The following is a 23,133-nucleotide window of genomic DNA, read 5'->3' as shown; positions in this document are numbered from 1 at the left end:
GCTCATCCTGGATAGGAAGCTTTCATGGAAGCCGAATATCGAGGAGAGAGCCAAAAAGGCATCGATTGCCCTATACTGCTGTAGTAGAGCTATTGGCAAGAGGTGGGGCCTCTCACCGAAGTTGGTACTCTGGCTCTATGATACCATAGTCAAGCCCATAATGTTCTATGGAGTCTTCATGTGGTGGAGGGCTTTACAGAAGACCACACTTGCAAAGAAACTTGAGAGCGTTCAACGAGCTGCGCTCATCAGCAGGTGTGGTGCATTAAGGTCCACCCGAACCATTGCACTTAATGCAATTCTGAACATAACGCCGGTGGATATTGCCGGAAGGTGTATGGCCGCAAAAGTGGCCATTAGGCTCAGGGAGTATGGATTCCTAAAGGAGCGGGTATCTGAACCCTGCATACCCGATCATCTGGATCATGGAGTCGCCATATCGAACTCCGGTGGCTCCTTCTCTGCACATATACCGACGAGGGAGGTTTGGCAGGGAAGAAGCCGTTGGAGGAGAGGGGCAGTAAGCTTCTTTACGGATGGGTCAAAGCTTGGGGGGAAGGTTGGTGGAGGAGTCTACTGTCGGGAGCTCTCCATAAAATCCAGCTTCAGACTTCCCGACTATTGCAATGTTTTCCAGGCTGAGGTTGCAGCCATCAAGGTAGCAGCAGATATGCTGTTCAGTAGAGCGTCTAACTTCAGGGAAGTGACCATTCACTCGGATAGCAGAGCGGCCATTCTAGCCTTGAACTCATTCACAGTGCGTTCAGGGCTGGTCGAAGAGTGTCTAGCGTCACTGTCTCTGACGGCGAGAGCTTTCATTATAAGACTTGTATGGGTGCCGGGCCACAGCGGAATCGCGGGTAACTGCAAAGCTGAGGAGCTAGCAAGGAAAGGCACCCTAGAATCACTATCGGTAGAATGGGAACGGGTAGGTGCTCCGGCATCCTCTTGTGTTCTACTAATAGATAGCTAGGCCTCACGGCTGCTCGGTCAGCGATGGGCCAGCATTAGTACCTGCGCGGTCGCAAAAGCCTTTTGGCCAAAGACAGATCGAAGGAGATCTAGTGATCTCTTTGCCCTCAACAAGGCTAGCCTCTCATTAATGATGGGGCTCTTGACGGGCCACTGCCCCATTGGCATACACGCTGTAAGACTGGGAATCTTACCGGACGCCACATGCAGAAGCTGCCTGGAAGAAGATGCAGTAGAAACTAGCCAGCACTTCCTTCTTGACTGCCCTGCTTTTGGGAGATCCAGACTTAGGCACTTGGGGGCACATACCTTCAGACATCCCACCGATCTGGCGGGCATTGAAATTAAGCGCCTCTATAAATTTCTACGGGATACTAAACGGTTTGCCGATCTCTAAGTTCGAACACGGGAGTTCGAGTTTCAACGGCTTCACAAAGGACTACTTCTAGTCCATGTGCGATCTCCGATCAGCCGTCTTACCTAACCTAACCTAACCAATGTTGAAGAAATCGCACGATAGGGAGTCGCCTTGTCTGAAACCTCGTTTGGTATCGAACGGCTCGGAGAGGTCCTTCCCGATCCTGACGGAGCTTTTTTTATTGCTCAACGTCAGTTTACACAGCCGTATTAGTTTCGCGGGGATATAAAATTCAGACGTCGCGGCATAAAGGCAGTTCCTTTTCGTGCTGTCGAAAGCAGCTTTGAAATCGACGAAAAGGTGATGTGTGTCGATTCACCTTTCACGGGTCTTTTCCAAGATTTGGCGCATGGTGAATATCTAGTCGGTTGTTGATTTGCCAGGTCTAAAGGCACACTGATAAGGTCCAATCAGTTTGTTGACGGTGGGCTTTAATCTTTCACACAATGCGCTCGATAGAACCTTATATGGGATGTTGAGGAGGCTAATCCTACGGTAGTTGGCGCAGATTGTGGGGATTGGTCTCCTTTTTTATGGATTGGACAGAGCACACTTAAATTCCAATCGTTGGGCATGCTTTCGTCCGACCATATTTTACAAAGAAGCTGATGCATGCTCCTTATCAGTTCTTCGCCGCCGTGTTTGAATAGCTCGGCCGGCAATCCGTCGGCCCCTGCCGCTTTGTTGTTCTTCAGGCTGGCAATTGCTATTCGAACTTCTTCATGGTCGGGCAACGGAACATCTGCTCCATCGTCATCGATTGGGGAATCGGGTTCTCCTTCTCCTGGTGTTGAGCGTTCACTGCCATTCAGCAGGCTGGAGAAGCGTGTAATCTAAGTATGCTCTGGGCATCGGTGACTGGATCACCTTTGGGGGTTCTACAAGAGTATGCTCCGGTCTTGAAACCTTCTGTAAGCCGCCACATTTGTTTGTAGAATTTTCGCGAATTACCCCTGTCGGCCAGTATATCAAGCTCCTCGTACTTACGCATTTCGGCCTCTTTCTTCTTCTGTCTGCAAATGCGTCTCGCTTCCCTCTTCAGCTCTCGATATCTATCCCATCCCGCACGTGTTGTGGTCGATCGTAACGTTGCGAGGTAGGCAGCCTGTTTTCTCTCCGCTGCGACACGGCACTCCTCGTCGTACCAGCAGTTCTTTTGCACTTTCCGAAAACCAATGGTTTCGGTTGCAGCTGTACGTAAGGAAATGCCGTCCCATAGTTCCCTTATACCGAGTTGTTGACGAGTGCTCTCAGAGAGCAGGAGTGCAAGCCGAGTAGCAAATCAATCGGCTGTCTGTTGTGATTGCAGCTTCTCGACGTCGAACCTTCCTTGTGTTTGTTGACGTGCGTTTTTTGCTGCACAGAGGCGGGTGCGAATCTTAGCTGCAACAAGATAGTGATCCGAGTCGAAGCTAGGACCTCGAAGCGTACGAATGTCTAGAACACTGGAGACGTGCTTCCGTCTATCACAACATGATCAATCTGGTTGGTGGCTTTTCGATCCTCAATCAGCCTCAACCCTTTTGGGGATGTTTCGTCGTGGAGTCTGAATTTACCGACCGTATTGCCAAATATACCTTCTTTGCCCACCCTGGCGTTAAAGTCGCCAAGCACGATTTTGACATCGTGGCCGGGGCAGCTCTCATAAGCGCGCTCCCAGCGCTCATAGAAGGCATCTTTGGTCACTTCGTCCTTCTCTTCCGTCGGGGCGTGGGCGCAAATCAGCGATATGTTGAAGAACATCGCTTTGATGCGGATTGTGGCTAGAAGTTCATTCACCGGAGTGAATGATAGTACTCGGCGAGGGAGTCTCTCTCCCACCACGAATCCAACACCAAACTGCGCTCCTTTTGTAGCCAGTGTAGTAGATGTCACAAGGACCTACTCGTCTGTGTCCTTGTCCCGTCCATCGCATTTCTTGGACGGCGGTGACGTCAGCCTTTATTTCCGCGCGGACATCAACCAGCTGGGCAGTGGCACCTTCCCAATTAAGAGTCCGGACATTCCAGGTGCATGCCCTGATATCATAGTCCTTATTTCGTTTGCCATGGTCGTCATCAAAACAGGGTTTCTCATCCGAGGCTGTTGGTAGTTTTTCCTTGGTATAGTTTTTAACATGGCGGGTCCCAAACCCAGCGCACTACCCTATGTAGGGGATGTTTCGCCTTCTCACTTTAGCTCGCCTTCGAACAGATGTTAATAGGCCACCCAGAGGATACTTGGTCAAAGACCGGAAGTTGTGAGCTGCTTGAGCCATGTGTAAAAGAATCGTTTCTGGCCACTCCCAAGTGAACTTCTACACATGACTCCGTCTTCCAGGAGGTGATTTATTCTAATATAATATCGTTCCTGTTGTGATGAATTTATTAAATTTCGAATATGATCCAAGTGACTGGCGACTGTTTATTGACTCTTCAAAAACTTGTTTGAAAGCCAGTGTTACTGCATAACGGAAACAAACTTCCTTCAGTGCCGATTGCTCATGGTTCTAATATGAAAGAGACTTACGAAAATATGAGATTTATACTTGAAGAAATTGAATACAGGAAACACGCTTGGAAAATTTGTGGTGATTTTAAAGTCATTGCACCATTACTTGGACTACAGCTAGGTTATATGAAATTTTGCTGTTTCATTTGTGAATGGTCCCTATGCAAAGAAAGTGTGGCCCAAGCGTGAATCACTAACTCCAGACCCTAAAAATGTTAAAAATGATTCTCTAGTGGACCCTGATGACATACTTTTACCACCGTTGTACATAAAGTTTGGCCTAATAAAAAATTTCGTAAAAGCTATGCTTAAAGATGGAGATAGAGTTTTATATCTAAACGAGAAATTCCTTAAACTCAGCGAGGCGAAAATCATAGAAGGAATATTTGTAGGCCCACAAATACGGCAATTTATGAAGGATAAGAGCTTTGAAGAAAAACTGAATGATCAGGAAAAACTCGCCTGGAAATTTTTTGTGAATGTTGTTCAAAATTTTCTACCATAAAGCGGAAAATTACAAAGACTTGAACTTATGATATCAGTTAAAGCGTCGGGGTGTAATATGTCCTCGAAAATACATATGGTGGACTCTCATCTGGATTACTTTCCGGCAAATTTGCGTGCTGTGAGTGACGAACAAAGTGAGAGGTTCCATGAAGACTTTTTTTTAATGGAGAGCCGTTATCAAGGGAAATGGAGTCCAGGAATGCTAGCAGATTATTGCTGGAGACTTAAAAGGGACCTACCGGAATAATAATATTCCAGAAAATCATAAGTATGTATTAGATATTAGGAAATAATTCTGTAAGTGTGGCTGAATTTTGTACTTTTTACGAAAATATATTTTTTGATGTCACAAGAAAACATGATGTGTACATTTTTTTCATTGATATATTATTATTTGGTGGCCCTAGTATATTCAAAACTTGATATAAATTTTCATGTGGCAAAAAAAATTACAAATTTGTTGACCAGTGTAATTAAACGTAAGAACCCAATTTGTAATTTTATACCGGTTTCCACATCCGAAATTATTAAATATATAGAACCAAATATAATTATTACGTGGAACTTAACAGAAACCACTATCTGACAAGATTGTCAAAATTTAAATAACGAACTAAACATAAATGGAAACAATATTATAAAGTAATTCAATGTAAAGTAGAAATTGAAAACATCATTTTAAGCGAAAATTATTTAAAATTAGAAATTGACTTAACACCATTGTATCCACCACAAAACCTAACTAAAATTAAAATGTTAAAACATAAAGACGTGATAAAATTGATATCACAAAACAATACTACACTCTACATAATACTTGCAATTATTATTTTGGCTTTGGTTACATTACACTTTATTTACCCACCCACCCACATTATATCCAATGGCACCAGCCTAAAGAATAGGCTGCTTTTTAAGGGGGGAGGAGTGACGTATTCACTTCACACTCTACCTAATTGAAAGCGACATATTCATTTCACACTCCACTTAAATGAATCCAATTACTGTGGCACAGCCACTTTTAAATAAACAAATAAATATCAAATGTAACAATAAACGATTCTGGGCGGTCTCGCTCACATAACATAGTAGCCAGTATAGTATACTTAACATAAACAAATAAGCAATAGTAAGTATAGTTAAGATTCTCTGTTCACCCAAAAATTAGTCTCAAGCCGAATCTAAAATAATAAAGACATGCACTCACAATTATGTGTCTGTGTTTAATTTATTAGGGATTTGTGCGTTGTCCTTAGTCAATAAGACGGGACATTTATTTGACTCATTTTACTATATTATAACTATGACACAGTACAATAGCTAATCTGGGGGTGGGAAATTCCAAGTCAGGGTGATGGTACAAGGTCAGTATAGTAAAACACTCAAAGGGTTTGGCGTTCGTATGTGTCAGTTTTTTTTATGACCTTTTAAATAGTTTTGAGACAAAGAAACACATCACGCATAATACTTTAGGTTGTTGGTTTTGCATACATACTAAGTATGTCATATTCAAATAACTGTTTGCTTTCACATAAACAAGAAGTATGCACCAGATGTGTTCTGCTGCTAAAAAAATAGTTTGAACTAATAAACAATAATTTAATTTACTCATAAAAGAACAAAATACTTAAATATTGCATTGTGAAAAGAATTATGAGACATACTGTATGTAAGTTTATAGGAAAAGGAAATTATTCAATGAAGTAATCGAGTTCAACTTTGCAATTCAAATAGCGTGTATCGATTGTGTTATGGGCGACTCATAACTTACATAAATGGCCCAATTTAGAAATTCTCCAAATGATTTATGTTCTTGTTTTGTTTTTACGCATCTCATGATTTCGGATAAAGTTGAACGAAATCGTGGAGCTTTAAAAAGTTTAATGTTCCATTGATCACTGAGTATAAAGGTTATAGAACCGGAATTGAATGATTTTTCATTGTCTATAATATTACACATACTGAGGCACACCATAGTAACAAAATGTCGTGAAAAGGTTTTTTATGTCTTCTATTGCTTTGATCTTAATGTTTCTACACTGGGCAAGTTTAGAGAATTTAGCAATGGCGGTCAAAATAAGGGTTTTCTCTGTCGATTAAATCTCTATATGTATTATTTGCCCTAAATATTCGGGAATTTGTGTTTCTTTTAATTCTGGTTTAGTGGGATGACGATTATATTTCTCCTCTTTACAAACTCTGCATTGCACTATTATTGCTATAATCTTTTGTTTCATTTTGGGAAAGGAGTATTCATCAGAAAATTGCTGCTTATTTTCTATAGCATGTCAATGTGCTCTGTTTTGAAATTGAGGATTTCATTCGTGACAGACGGATTAACCCTCTCACAGGCAAGACCGGCCTGAGGCGGCCTTTAATAAATTGTCACAAATTCCTAAGAAATTTTTTGTTGTCTGGGACTGTTATAAGAACCGTTAGATAATAAATCAACTCATATGTTCGTAGTATCCGTATCAACAAATGTATTGTGACGTTTCGTTTTGTTGTTATCGTCAGTTGAATGCAGAAATTTAGTGTTACAGGCCGATTTTAAAATTTTCGAAATTAAAATAAAAAGTGTTTTATTGAAATATTCATACGGAAGAATTTTTTTTTAAGTAAGTTAATTTATCATAAATTAATATATTTTTTAATAAAAAATAAAAAGTAGTTCGAGTTTTAAGAACACAAACACGAAGACCGCCTCAGGGCGGCTTTGCCTGTTTACGCGAAAATTTTCTTAGATATTTCTTTGATTGCTAGTATTTTAATATTTTTATATTTTTAAGAAATGGAGTACAGAAATGGCAGGAAATTTAATTTAAGTAAACTTAGTGATGAAGAGTTGCTCCAGTTAATGGAATCAGTTGAAATAGACGAGGATGATAGTGATTTTAACAGTGACGATGAATCGGACGGCCGCGATTATATGCCTGATGAAAACTCTCCGCAAGATGAGCATGCTATTTCAGCGTGTATTCGGGAAATGAATTCTCACTTTAGCTGGCCTTCGAACGGATGTTATTAGGCTACCCAGAGGACACTTGGTCAAAGACCGGAAGTTGTGAGCTGCTGGAGCCATGTGTAGGAGAATCGTTTCTGGCCACTCCCAAGTGAATGGCGATCAGAGAGCTTTCCTCACTTGCGTGAACTTCTACACAAGACCCCATCCTCCAATCCAGCATAAGAAGATTCATGAGAGCTGCCCCCGCCACGATGTCAAAATCATGCTTGGCGACTTTAACGCCAGGGTGGGCAAAGAAGGTATATTTGGCAATACGGTCGGTAAATTCAGACTCCACGACGAAACATCCCCAAATGGGTTGAGGCTGATTGAGGATCGAAAAGCCACCAACCAGATTGATCATGTTGTGATAGACGGAAGCACGTCTCCAGTGTTCTAGACATTCGTACGCTTCGAGGTCCTAACATCGACTCGGATCACTATCTTGTTGCAGCTAAGATTCGCACCCGCCTCTGTGCAGCAAAAAACGCACGTCAACAAACACAAGGAAGGTTCGACGTCGAGAAGCTGCAATCACAACAGACAGCCGATTGATTTGCTACTCGGCTTGCACTCCTGCTCTCTGAGAGCACTCGTCAACAACTCGGTATAAGGGAACTATGGGACGGCATTTCCTTACGTACAGCTGCAACCGAAACCATTGGTTTTCGGAAAGTGCAAAAGAACTGCTGGTACGACGAGGAGTGCCGTGTCGCAGCGGAGAGAAAATAGGCTGCCTACCTCGCAACGTTATGATCGACCACAACACGTGCGGGATGGGATAGATATCGAGAGCTGAAGGGGGAAGCGAGACGCATTTGCAGACAGAAGAAGAAAGAGGCCGAAATGCGTAAGTACGAGGAGCTTGATATACTGGCCGACAGGGGTAATTCGCGAAAATTCTACAAACAAATGTGGCGGCTTACAGAAGGTTTCAAGACCGGAGCATACTCTTGTAGAACCCACAAAGGTGATCCAGTCACCGATGCCCAGAGCATACTTAGATTACACGCTTCTCCAGCCTGCTGAATGGCAGTGAACGCTCAACACCAGGAGAAGGAGAACCCGATTCCCCAATCGATGACGATGGAGCAGATGTTCCGTTGCCCGACCATGAAGAAGTTCGAATAGCAATTGCCAGCCTGAAGAACAACAAAGCGGCAGGGGCCGACGGATTGCCGGCAGAGCTATTCAAACACGGCGGCGAAGAACTGATAGGGAGCATGCATCAGCTTCTTTGTAAAATATGGTCGGACGAAAGCATGGCCAACGATTGGAATTTAAGTGTACTATGCCCAATCCATAAAAAAGGAGACCCCACAATCTACGCCAACTACCGTGGGAAAAGTAATCCTCAACATCGCATATAAGGTTCTATCCAGCGTATTGTGTGAAAGATTAAAGCCCACCGTCAACAAACTGATTGGACCTTATCAGTGTGGCTTCAGACCTGGAAAATCAACAACCGACCAGATATTCACCATGCGTCAAATCTTGGAAAAGACCCGTGAAAGAAGAATCGACATACACCACCTTTTCGTCGATTTCAAAGCTGCACGAAAAGGAGCTGCCTTTATAGCGCGATGTCTGAATTTGGTATCCCCGCAAAACTAACACGGCTGTGTAAACTGACGTTGAGCAACACGAAAAGCTCCGTCTGGATCGGGAAGGACCTCTCCGAGCCGTTCGATACCAAACAAGGTTTCAGACAAGGCGTGTCCCTATCGTGCGACTTCTTCAATCTGCTGCTGGAGAAAATTATTCGAGCTGCAGGACTTAATCGAGCAGATACAATCTTTTATAAGAGTGTACAGCTGCTGGCGTATGCCGATGATATTGATATCATCGGCCTCAACACCCGCGTCGTTAGTTCTGCTTTCTCCAGGCTGGACAAGGAAGCACAGAAAAAGGGTCTGGTAGTGAACGAGGGCAAGACGAAATATCTCCTGTCATCAAACAAACAGTCGTCGCACTCGCGACTTGGCTCTCACGTCACTGTTGACAGTCATAACTTTGAAGTTGTAGATAATTTCGTCTATTTTGGAACCAGTATTAACACCACCAACAATATCAACCTTGCCAACAGGTGCAACTTCGGACTGAGTAGGCAATTGAAAAGTAAAGTCCTATCTCGACGAACAAAAGCCAAACTCTATAAGTCGCTCATAATTCCCGCCCTGTTATATGGTGTAGAGGCTTAGACGATGACAGCAACCGATGAGTCGGCGTTACGAGTTTTCGAGAGAAAAGTTCTGCGAAAGATTTATGGTCCTTTGCGCATTGGCCACGGCGAATATCGCATTCGATGGAACGATGAGCTGTACGAGATATACGACGACATTGACATAGTTCAGCGAATTAAAAGACAGCGGCTACGCTGGCTAGGTCATGTTGTCCGGATGGACGAAAACACTCCAGCTCTGAAAGTATTCGAAGCAGTACCCGCCGGGGGAAGCAGAGGAAGAGGAAGACCTCCACTCCGTTGGAAGGACCAAGTGGACCATATCCACGCAAAGAAAATCGAAATCCGGCTTTTTTGCCATTTCGTAGATATAGCTGCGACAAATGCATATATTTTGTATCGCCGTCTGCATTTAGAAATTTGCAACAACAATATATCTGCACAAGATGACAAGCTGTTAAAGTTACCCGAGTACCGTGAAGAAATTGCTGCTGGTCTTGTCGCTTACAAACTCAATCGTCCTGCTGGTCGTCCAAGTTTCACACCATCAACACCCGTAGGAAAGAAACTAAAGGTAGGGAGAAGAGCAGAACATCCAGACGCGGATGTCCGCTTTGATCAGTATGATCACTTTCCCAATTGGCATAAAAGAAGATGGTGGAAAAAGAAAATGTAAATTGTGCCTAAATTCAAAAACGCAGTGTTTTTGTTCCAAATGTAAACTAAATTTATGCTGCTAAACTACGAAAAACTTTTTTTTTGACTATCATCACAAAAACCAATAAACTTTGTTATTTGAATTCCCCTAGTTATTGAAATTCTTCTTTTGTTTTTCTTATTTTCTTTCCTTTGGAAATAAAATTAAGTTTTAATTGTAACCACAACTGTTTCTTGATTTTGACCTAAGCCGGCAAGGCTGCCCGGAAGCGGGCTTCAGATTATTCTCACCTGCGAGCACAAAAAATTAAAATAAATCATATGATGATAATTTTGAGGTTTTTGGGGGGAAACTTTAGTATACCATCCCACGATTTCAGGGATGTGTTAAAAGTGGTATGGTTGGATAGGGCTGATGCTCCAGATTAAGAAAATATATAATTATAACATATTTTACCAATATGCTCACTTAGTATATCATCTAATGCACGTTGGAGTATTGAAGTAGTAGTCGTAAAAACACGTATTTTCCGTTACTAACTGAGAAAGCTGTTTTTTTCTGCATCAGAAGTTTGAGTGGGATTTGGTAAAATCCCCAGTTGTGCTAAAACTTCGTTGATATCCGGCAGTGGATACCGATCTGCGATAGGCACCAAATTCAGTTTCTTGTAATCGATGACCATACGAAACTTTGTCTTTCTTGAGGTATCTGGTTTCTTGGGAACAATCCACGCTAGTGAATTATACGGGGAGCGAGATGGGCGCGTTATTCGGTTATCTAATAATTCTTTGACCTGTTTGCTGATTTTATCCCTGAGGGACTGATGAATCTGTGTTTGTTCTAATTTCTGCCTTAACATTTGTTGTGTTAATTAATTTTTCATTCACACTCTCAAAAAGTGTTAGATATTTTTTCACAAAGTTTTTTTTAGTCATTTCCTTGTACGTCTGTTAAATGATCTCTTCAAGGAATGATGTTGTTTACATCTTCATATTTTGTTCCCTTTATTGAGATATTAATAACTTTCTTGTGAAGATTAATTTCTGCCTCGAATTCTTTAAGACTGTCACTCCCCAAAATGTCGTCGAAGGATGTTAATGTAGGAAGTAAAAAAAAAAAAAATATGGTAAGATCAGATTGGTTAAACAAGTTAGCTACCTTATAGTGCTACCTCCTATTGTTACTGTGTCAAATGAGTTTTCGTTTCGTATGGGGTTCTGTACAAATTTAGGTTGAACGTAGTTTCTGTTCAATGCTGTGTCAATAAATATCTTAAGTAACTGTCAACTCCCCAACTTACATTCGAAATATGGAAACAAGGAGTGGCTTACTCTAAAGAATGCAAAGTTGCTTGATCAAAATGTTTATTGTAACCCTGATTCTCATTTCCTTAACTTATTCGTTTAAAGTTTGAGGTTAAAATTTGTCTGTCTTTTATCGGTGTTTTATGTTGGAAAAGGAGGTCTTTTCCATAACTCAAACTGTGGCCTATTCAGGTAATTAATAGTCCTGTCTAGTTTGTATGCTGGAGTCAACGTCCATTGGCTACGGACGCGGCTATGGTTTGGATGCCATAGGGCGGGATGGGGCTGTATACTTTTCTTGCTTATATTGATAATACGTTGTTTGTCGTGGGGCAGCAAGTGGCTGATACCCAATTTGTCTATAAGGGGGTATTCTCATGTAATCACTTCGAAAAATCAATTTTTTTTTATATTGACAGTAAAACCTATTGAAAACATGCTGTGAAAAATTCAGACCGAAATTCATAGTATTTGATAAGCCACAGCTCATAGTCGGCGACGTGTCGTAAGCGACTGTCTACCAGGCGCCATGACAAGTCTGCAGCTGCTACGTTTCAAAACGCATTTTTCTCGAATCATCATTTTCTGAAACTGTCATGGTCCTAAAAAAAAAGTATTCAACCGACTGCTTTGAAATTTACATATGTTCTTCTACTATTGTTTATTTTCGAAAATAGTTTCATATTTTCTTCAACGATTTTTAACGAAAAAAACAAGATTTTCGTGACTTTTTTGAAGTTCGACCTTTTTTTTTATGCAATTGATTATATTTGGTAGGGACGATAGCCGCAGAACTACTGAATAATCCATTCGATTTTTTTATTTCAGACAACATGAACAGCCGCTATCACCATGACCAGTGAACTACTTTTTTTTTGTTGGGGACTACCTTGATTTAAAAAAAATATATATTAAAAATGTAAAAAAACGAAAAAAAAATATTTTTTGTACATTTCAAAATACAAATAAAAATATATTAAAAATTTAAAATGATTGAAATTTGTTGTCGCATAAAAAAAAATTTACTAAAAAGTGGTAAAATGTATGCGTTCACATGAGAGTACCCTCACAACCATTGTGGCCGGTCATATTGGTCATATATTGTGGTTGCGTCTTCTGTGGAGGAACTTATGGTGGTTGCTCATCGTTTTTAAAATTAAACATACGTGGAGCTTGTGTCAGTTTCTGTAGTCTTTGTTCAATGTTTCGAAAATATGCGTTACTTTGAATGCTACAATTCGCATAATTAGAACGATAGGATTGATTCTCATATAAGCAGAGATATGTATAAAGCGGTTGGCAAGGAGGATGGAGTCATGTGTAGAAGTTCACGCAAGTGAGGAAAGCTCTCTGATCGCCATTCACTTGGGAGTGGCCAGAAACGATTCTTTTACACATGGCTCAAGCAGCTCACAAGTATCCTCTGGGTAGCCTAAGAACATCCGATCGAAGGCGAGCTAAAGTGAGAAGGCGAAACATCCCCTACCTAGGGTTGTGCGCTGGGCTTGGGACCCGCCACGTAAAAAACTATACCAAGGAAAAACTACCAACAGCCTCGGATGAGAGACCCCCTTTTGATGACGACCATGGCAAACGAAATAAGGACTATAATATCAGGGCATGCACCTGGAATGTCCGGACCCTTAATTGGGAAGATGCCGCTGCCCAGCTGGTTGATGTCCTCGCGAAAATAAAGGCTGACATCACCGCCGGCCAAGAAATGCGATGGACATCTACTACAGTGGCTATATAAAGGAGCGCAAGTTTGGTGTTGGATTCGTGGTGGGAGAGAGACTCCGTCGCCGAGTACTATCATTCACTCCGGTGAATGAACGTCTAGCCACAATCCGCTTCAAAGCGATGTTAACATATCGCTGATTTGCGCCCACGCCCCAACGGAAGAGAAGGACGATGTGACCAAAGATGCCTTCTATGAGCGCTTGGAGCGTGCTTATGAGAGCTGCCCCGGCCACGATGTCAAAATCGTGCTTGGCGACTTTAACGCCAGGGTGGGCAAAGAAGGTATATTTGGCAATACGGTCGGTAAATTCAGACTCCACGACGAAACATCCCCAAAAGGGTTGAGGCTGATTGAGGATCGAAAAGCCACCAACCAGATTGATCATGTTGTGATAGACGGAAGCACGTCTCCAGTGTTCTAGACATTCGTACGCTTCGAGGTCCTAGCATCGACTCGGATCACTATCTTGTTGCAGCTAAGATTCGCACCCGCCTCTGTGCAGCAAAAAACGCACGTCAACAAACACAAGGAAGGTTCGACGTCGAGAAGCTGCAATCACAACAGACAGCCGATTGATTTGCTACTCGGCTTGCACTCCTGCTCTCTGAGAGCACTCGTCAACAACTCGGTATAAGGGAACTATGGGACGGCATTTCCTTACGTACAGCTGCAACCGAAACCATTGGTTTTCGGAAAGTGCAAAAGAACTGCTGGTACGACGAGGAGTGCCGTGTCGCAGCGGAGAGAAAAAACAGGCTGCCTACCTCGCAACGTTACGATCGACCACTACACGTGCGGGATGGGATAGATATCGAGAGCTGAAGGGGGAAGCGAGACGCATTTGCAGACAGAAGAAGAAAGAGGCCGAAATGCGTAAGTACGAGGAGCTTGATATACTGGCCGACAGGGGTAATTCGCGAAAATTCTACAAACAAATGTGGCGGCTTACAGAAGGTTTCAAGACCGGAGCATACTCTTGTAGAACCCCCAAAGGTGATCCAGTCACCGATGCCCAGAGCATACTTAGATTACACGCTTCTCCAGCCTGCTGAATGGCAGTGAACGCTCAACACCAGGAGAAGGAGAACCCGATTCCCCAATCGATGACGATGGAGCAGATGTTCCGTTGCCCGACCATGAAGAAGTTCGAATAGCAATTGCCAGCCTGAAGAACAACAAAGCGGCAGGGGCCGACGGATTGCCGGCAGAGCTATATTACCGGCAGAGCTATAAACGGCTAAACACGGCGGCGAAGAACCGTCAACAAACTGATTGGACCTTATCAGTGTGGCTTCAGACCTGGAAAATCAACAACCGACCAGATATTCACCATGCGTCAAATCTTGGAAAAGACCAGGGAAAGAAGAATCGACACACACCACCTTTACGTCGACTTCAAAGCTGCACGAAAAGGAGTTGCCTTTATAGCGCGATGTCTGAATTTGGTATCCCCGCAAAACTAACACGGCTGTGTAAACTGACGTTGAGCAACACGAAAAGCTCCGTCTGGATCGGGAAGGACCTCTCCGAGCCGTTCGATACCAAACAAGGTTTCAGACAAGGCGTGTCCCTATCGTGCGACTTCTTCAATCTGCTGCTGGAGAAAATTATTCGAGCTGCAGGACTTAATCGAGCAGATACAATCTTTTATAAGAGTGTACAGCTGCTGGCGTATGCCGATGATATTGATATCATCGGCCTCAACACCCGCGTCGTTAGTTCTGCTTTCTCCAGGCTGGACAAGGAAGCACAGAAAAAGGGTCTGGTAGTGAACGAGGGCAAGACGAAATATCTCTGTCATCAAACAAACAGTGGTCGCACTCGCGACTTGGCACTCACGTCACTGTTGACAGTCATAACTTTGAAGTTGTAGATAATTTCGTCTATTTTGGAACCAGTATTAACACCACCAACAATATCAACCTTGCCAACAGGTGCAACTTCGGACTGAGTAGGCAATTGAAAAGTAAAGTCCTATCTCGACGAACAAAAGCCAAACTCTATAAGTCGCTCATAATTCCCGCCCTGTTATATGGTGTAGAGGCTTAGACGATGACAGCAACCGATGAGTCGGCGTTACGAGTTTTCGAGAGAAAAGTTCTGCGAAAGATTTATGGTCCTTTGCGCATTGGCCACGGCGAATATCGCATTCGATGGAACGATGAGCTGTACGAGATATACGACGACATTGACATAGTTCAGCGAATTAAAAGACAGCGGCTACGCTGGCTAGGTCATGTTGTCCGGATGGACGAAAACACTCCAGCTCTGAAAGTATTCGAAGCAGTACCCGCCGGGGGAAGCAGAGGAAGAGGAAGACCTCCACTCCGTTGGAAGGACCAAGTGGAGAAGGACCTGGCTTCGCTTGGAATATCCAATTGGCGCCACATAGCGAAAAGAAGAAACGACTGGCGCGCTGTTGTTAACTCGGCTATAATCGCGTAAGCGGTGCCTACGCCAATTAAAAAGAAGGAGAAGGTTGGCAAATTTGTAGGTTCTTTGATACCCAGTAATCGAACCAAATTCCCGGTAAACTTCGAACAAACTTGTCTAGGGCTTTGTCCATGTATGACTTTCTCATTACCAACTCGGCTTCTCTGTCCAAACCCATAGAACTAATTTTATTTAAGCTAAGTGATATACTATGTTTATAAACATCTTAGTAGAACTATTCTACTGATTACTTACTGCCTTGTACTGTTAAGGCCAATTGATATTGTAGCCTAAATCACGTATATCAGTGAAATGGATCTTTAAGCATCGGGATATTGGAGACTATTTGCAGATCCTGTTATCTTATTACGCATTTTATGTAATATAGCAAAATATTTTGGGGTTCCTTTACAACTGCCGTAAATCTCTAGTATTGTATCAATTCCTTTTTTCCAAGAACTGAATTCTGCCCGATCTCCTGAAAGCTCACGTAGGCATTTCACAAAGTCTGGTACCCGGTCAAGTAAACCGAAATTAATCGAATTTGGATACCAACTTTTATATAAATGTTGTGAACACACCGGGGATTAGTAAATTATAAAAGTAAATTCCGCAAACTCGAGTCTAGACATGTGTGTGACATATGATGCAGTCACATATCCATGCGACGGTATACATGTATGAATGATGGGGATACCATATGGTATGCGTTCCAAAACTCAACCATGGATGATATGATTCCGGTAAATGCATCCTACGCGTGGCGCGCATATTCGAACCCCCCACGCTGTGAGACTCACTTTTTTCACGCACTCACTCAAAAAAATAATAATTAAAAAAAATCGCCGATTCAGAAGGAAACCAGGGAATCTGTGCATTTTTCACGAAAATCTGGGAATTTTCACCAAAATCAGGGAATCAGTGCTGAAGGTCAAAATCAGGGAATCATTGTAACCCTAAATATGAGTGGCCTATTGTCGTTAGCCATAAAAATATAGTTAAAAAAATTTTGAAGAAATTTTTAAATTCACTGTGGTATCTTACATATAATAACTTATATTAGGTTGTCAAATATCTCCCTTCTGCCCTTTTGCTCTTTATTCAGTGCTTTATAAAAAGTGTTACCGTAATCGGATTTAGTTCAAATATGCGCCGTTTCGTTCGTTAATCTGTTTCCATCTAGACGGCAACTTCAGACACCCCCCTCCTTATTTGCGAAGAACTGGAACAGGCACTTTTCACAATCTCTTTCGAGTTCAACTTTACACCAACAAGGGCGTTCGCCATGGACAGGAACAGGTGGTAATCACCTGTCGCTATATCCGGGCTATATGGTGGATGCGATAAAACCCCCCATCAGAGCTCCCGTGGCTTGTGACGAGTCATCAACGAAGTGTGTGGTTTAGCGTTATCCTGGTGGAACACTAATCCCTTCCTGTTGGCCAATTTTGGACGCTTCTGGTTGATCGCCTGCTTCAAGCGCTCCAGTTGTTCGCAGTTGATGGTAGAATTAAGCCTTTGGCCATATGGGAGCAGCTCATAGTAGATGATTCCCTTCCAATCCCACTAAATACACAGAAAAACCTTCCTGACCATCAATCCGCTTCAAAAATGGGTCGAGTTCGCTCCGTTTCAGCAGCATATCGCAGGCGTTGATTCGGTAGACGGTTTTTTTGCGTCAAATCATCGGCACCCACACATCAGGTTGTTTTGTGTATCCAGTCTTCTGCAGATGGCTTAAAATGGTTTGGTGACTAACTCCTATCTTCTGGACGATGTCACAAGATGCCACATGCTGGTCTAACCCGATGGTTTCCATGCTTTGGTCGGTATTCGTCGTCACAGGTCTTCCATCGGTTGGCTTATCCATGGTGTCGTTTTCACCCGCTCTTAATCGTCGAAACCATTCCTTCGCAGTTCGAAGTGATAGAGTACCATCCCCCAAAACACCATTAACCTCACGGAAAGTTTCTCTAGCGGATTTGCCTTTATCGCAGGAAAACTTTAAAATAGCGCGAATTTCGGCGTTAGTGAGCTCCATATTTACACGTCTGTAACTGTTGGACGCAATATCCAAACTTATCATGCATAGCGTCGTTTTGTAGGTTATGTCAAGAACTTTCCAAATATATATAGTATTGCCAGATACAAGCTCTGTCACGCTTTTAAACATAGCCGCGAAATTCAAAAAACAACAGGCGGAAAGGAGATATTTTACAACCTAATAATATATGTACTTCACTTATTCTCGTTGAAGCGGGTGATTCTTGGTTGCTGTGACTACTGACGTTCCGAATCAATTTTTGGTGGAAGTGTCCTGCGAACTGTGATCCCCTGATATGCTCTTTTTGCTAAACTTAAACCATGACAAGACACTTAGTTAAGCCGTGAGGCTGTCAACTATCCCTACTCGGGCGCCAATTAATAAATATTTTTTTTATTACTAACAGAACGACCGTTCGTCTTTACTGATATTTTAGGACTAAACTTCAATTGTTTTTTTTTCTTAAAACCTAAACTATTCTGCCGACATAGACCATAGCGATAAAGTTGTTACGACACTTGTAGAGCGCGAATTAATGTGAAATTTACAACGGCGAAGCGAGCGATCGATCGAACTACAATTCCTCCGAATTTCGGGCATTCGCGCATTTTTTCAAGAATCGTGCGAACACTCAATTTCTGTAGAATTGTGATCTGCTCGAGCACTGTTGCGGGAATTATAGAATTTCTTGTATATTTCAAAATTGGGAAATTTAGTCGTTAACTTATACTCTACATACTAACCGGTATTTATCTAATACCTGAAATAATAAAGAGAAAATAAAAGGAAAGAAAGGCAAAGTGGTGTGTACTAAAAATGTACGTATATGTATGTATGGACATACTTATGTATGTGCGAAATCACTAAAATCAGTGCAAAAACAAATATATAACAAGAAGTTGCGGTAAAACAAAATGTATAAATTAGTATATAGCATATTCCTATATACAATGTGGCAAAGTGGTGTGTACTAAAAATGTACGTATATGTATGTATGGACATACTTATGTATGTGCGAAATCACTAAAATCAGTGCAAAAACAAATATATAACAAGAAGTTGCGGTAAAACAAAATGTATAAATTAGTATATAGCATATTCCTATATACAATGGTTCGTTTGTGAAGAAACGGTAGGTACAGTGAGTTCCACATTAATTGTGTTGGAAATAGTCTCGGCTAAAGGTGTTAAAAAATATAATAATAACAAGGATGGTATAAAAATGCCGTACGACAAAAAAATATAAACCTTAACCGTAAAGTGCTGCTAGAAACCACCGATTCTTCTGCCGTAAGATGAAGTACCACTACAAATTACCGCTTCCAGCGCCGCTTTAGTACCTCTACAAACCACCGTAACTACATAGTGCCGCTAATTGTTCAGTTCTGTTACGTCGTCCAACACCGCTGCTACGTTGGAATCTCCGCTGCTGCTATAACGTATCTGCTGGTATCAAACCGCTGCTGTTTAAGTCGTCGTGGGAACGAGCTGTCACTGCATCCTATGCCAAATGAACGTAAACCCCGGCAAGCAGCCGGCGCACCAGGTAAGGTACGAAGCAGTGCAAACAAAAGAAAAGCAAGCTTAAACAAACAAAGTGCACACTTTCAGTTTTGGCTCTCCATTTTCACTTTATACAATATTACATTGATATTTGAAACAATATAAACACATATTGCATATATGTATGTACATACATACATACATTAGATAGATGTTTGTTCAACTTTACTTGCATATTGCAAAAAATAAAAGAAGTGGTCGACTAAAATGGTATTTATTTATTTATTATCTATACATGTATATATATAAGAAAGTTATGTTAGTTACACCATTTATAACTCAAGAACGGCTGAACCGATTTGACTGAAAATTGGTGGAGAAGTAGCTTAGAACCAGGCTAAGGACATAGGATACTTTTTATCTCCTTATATTAAAATTTAATACAACTCATAAATACAAAAAATATATTTCAAATCATAATCATTTGTTCAAAATTCATGTTTGTAGAAATCATTTGAAAATATGTTTGCGTACAATTTTAAACAGATTCTTCCTTAAAAGTAATACAATTGCTAAGTATTTGGAATAGTAGAAAAGAACTGCAATCAAATACGCAGTGAAATAGATTATAACTGGATCAGTAATCAGTCGGTGATTATGTATTATACCACGTGCATCCCAAAAGACTGATGTCATAACCTTTCCAGCTGACTTTTTCGTCTTTCCACGTCTGAGAACCGGTTCATCATGTGCAGTCCACTAGAATGACTGTCGATTGGACTCCAGTAGGAAATGATGGATCTATATTTCTATTGTCGCACACCGACGCAAAAATTCGGTTTTATTACGATTAAAGAGCACTCAAACACTTCTCAGAATCAGTTATTCGTTGTTTTTGTTGGATTATGAACTTGCGAGGCACCCACTTTGCACAGAGCTTTCCCTTCTTTAGAGCATCATTGTCCTCAGGACTCATTTCGCCTGTTTCAAGGTTAGCAAATATCTTTTCAGCGGTGGATTTCCCTAAGCCCAAATTCAACAGTATTTTGCCCCAAAAAACAATGCTTCATTAACTCGTGAAATGCTTTATGATCCATTTTTTTGTAAGCTAACACAAGTTGCTTCACAAAAATGCTACTCTCATTACCTAATAGTTATAATCCAACTAATAGAAATCATATACGAGTAGATGGTAGTAGTAGTATTATCTATGTATCAGCCGCAGTAAAGCGTGGACGGGTCCTCTAGTTATAAATATAAAAAAATAGGTTGAAGTTAGAAATATGACAAGACTTTTTTGATTACCAATTTTTCTACGTTTACTAAATCAAAACACAAAGCATTAAGGGACAATTTCAATAAAAAAGTGGGGGCACAACTTAACCCGTTTGATAAGTCGCGATTAAATAATTATGAATTTTCGACGGAAGACTGGATAATGCGATGTTAATGGCTGAAAAATTTCGCACAATATTGAATTGGCGGATCCAGAATTCCACAAATCAAAAAACTTGATATCCTATTGGGTTTAAAGCTGGCGGTGAGTTACTCGGTCACTCTTATGAAACCGCAGTTCGGCGGAGATTGGAGTTACCTCCAAGGGCTCCTGCTCGCCGTGGTATCAGAATTAAGTCTCCTGTCAGACCTCGTAGCCGAAGCTACTATCAGTTGAGCTTCCATACAGACCTGGACTGGTGGCCAGGATTTTAGTCGCCTCTTACGACAGGCATGCCTTACAACGGGTATATTCGGTTTCCCCCCCTCGAACCCAAAGGGGGTCTCCCCTACCCGCAGGTGGATGATGGTAGGTACAACCATCTATGAAGAGTTATACTCAACTCTTCTTCGTTTTTGCTTACATAAGTATGCACTAACAGTGGGCATTACTAAAATGTATCGGCAAATAATTATGCGTGAAGAAGACAGAAATTGTCAACTTATTGTGTGGAGAGAGCATTCTTCAGAGAAAATACACATTTTTCGTCTTAACACCGTGACATACGGCACTGCGCTTGCTCCATTTCGTGCAACACGGTGTATGAAAATGCTCAGTGATGCCAATGCAACGAAATATCCACTCGGTTCATTGGTTTATTAACAGGTTCCGAAAATTTTGAGTCTCTAGATCTTTTGAGAAGTGAAGTAATTCAAATATTATACCCGGCCGGATTCACCTTAACGAATTAATTTTCGAACCACCCACAATTTTTGACAATGATTGAACTGAAAAGTCATTCAGCTTCAATTCCACTAAAACTTTAGGAATCCATTGGTTGCCGAAAGAGGATGTGATTCGCTTTGTTTTAGATCACAATTTTAATGATCTGCGAGCCACTAAACGAAACATGTTGTCAGTTTCTGCTCGCCTCTTTTAGCCCCAAAAACTAAATTGGGATGAGTCGATTCTATTGCGCCTTCACACTAGCTGGCAGAATTTTAAAGCTAACCTTATCTATTAGCATTTCTCGTTTGGTAAACGTTGAGTCGAGCGCCATCTGCCGAAATCATGGCTTCGCCGACGCCTCAGTAAGGGCCTATGTATGCTGCAAATATATACGAAGCCAATCTGCTAGTGTTATTAAATATGCTGCTTACTGCAAACAGAGAACGTAAAACTATAGAGAAGGTTCAACGTAAGTTGCTCCTTTTGCCTATAATAGGTTGTCAAAAAAGTCTTGCGGTATTTTCGCTAGTTGGCGCTGAAAGCGCGTAGTTCTAGTTTTATTCGTCGCATCGGGTCATGCTATACCTTTTTGGAAAGCTCATTTCACGCGCTAGCAAAATAAAAAGAAAATACGGGATATTTTACAGTACTACTGCGATAAAAGCAAAAATGCATCTCAAGCCGCCAATAAAATTTGTGCAGTTTATGGACCCGATACAGTGTCTATTTCCATCGCACAACGATGGTTTCAACGTTTTCGTTCTGGTGTAGAGGTGGCCGAAGATGCGCCACGCTCCGGAAGGCCTGTCGTTGAAAATTGCGATAAAATCGCTGAATTGGTCGAAAGAGACCGGCATAGTAGCAGCCGTAGCATCTGTCAAGAGCTGGGCATGAGTCATCAAAAATTAATTTCAATTTCAATAAAAAACACAAAAATTCAATAAAAATAACGCAAGACTTTTTTGACAACCCATTATTTTTATACGTTTACATGCAATCATATCAATTGATATGAATATTAGTTTGCGAATTTTTATGAATTCATGCAAAACTGCATGTAATGTAACATGCGCGAGTTACATTTCTGTACTCTAAACACGTTGTAATAAAATATACTTATGTATGTACATAGTAAATGCTTAATAGCGTACTAACATAAAATTAGGTTCCACATTAGGCTTAGTTGTGGAATAAGAGAGTGAGCGTTTTTCGGGTATGCTAACGCCAACTCAACTAAAAACAGAAATATATATATATATGTAAAATATATATATACATAAATATATATAAGTAAACAATTTAATATGGAACGATAAAACAGTTAATCTTAATATTAGAAGCGAACTAACAAAGAATGTCAGTACAGTTAGCATTAGAATAAGGAGTATGTAAACTAATAAGAAATGAAAAGTTAATTAGTCTTAAGGTTCACTTTAATAAAGACAGTTGTGAAAAAAGGCCGAAGCTCTTTTATTTCTAAACCATAACTGGCGCAGTCGGGTAAACTTTGATCAAAAGATCAAAGAAATCGAATCGTATTGCCGAAAATATTTAAAAAGTTTAATTGAAAAAATAAGCGAAAGTTTTATGCCGAAAAGAAAAAAGAATCAAAATAATCATTAATATTACAAAAACGTAAACGATGCATTAATCAGTGAAATTAGTGAGATATATAGAACAAACAAAAGTGCAAAAAGTTAAAAATAATTACTT

At 41.2% G+C, this 23,133-nt stretch overlaps 1 protein-coding gene across 2 annotated transcripts in view; it reads right to left on the bottom strand.

Moving 5' to 3' along the window:
• LOC126764074 (craniofacial development protein 2-like) overlaps window positions 1-23,133 on the bottom strand; it is a 182,138-nt gene that overhangs the window by 86,444 nt on the left and 72,561 nt on the right. The window contains exon 2 of one of the 2 annotated variants that reach the window (XM_050481847.1): window positions 2,233-2,296. The exons of the other annotated variant lie outside the window; for it this stretch is intronic. The gene's annotated coding sequence lies outside the window, so the exon portion shown is untranslated. Of the gene's footprint in view, window positions 1-2,232; window positions 2,297-23,133 lie in introns of those variants that run through there. 2 annotated transcript variants of the gene reach the window in all.

This window comes from Bactrocera neohumeralis, unplaced genomic scaffold (genome assembly GCF_024586455.1).
Source record: "Bactrocera neohumeralis isolate Rockhampton unplaced genomic scaffold, APGP_CSIRO_Bneo_wtdbg2-racon-allhic-juicebox.fasta_v2 cluster09, whole genome shotgun sequence".
In the NCBI taxonomy this organism is placed as follows: domain Eukaryota; kingdom Metazoa; phylum Arthropoda; class Insecta; order Diptera; family Tephritidae; genus Bactrocera; species Bactrocera neohumeralis.
This window is presented reverse-complemented; position numbering and strand designations above follow the sequence as displayed.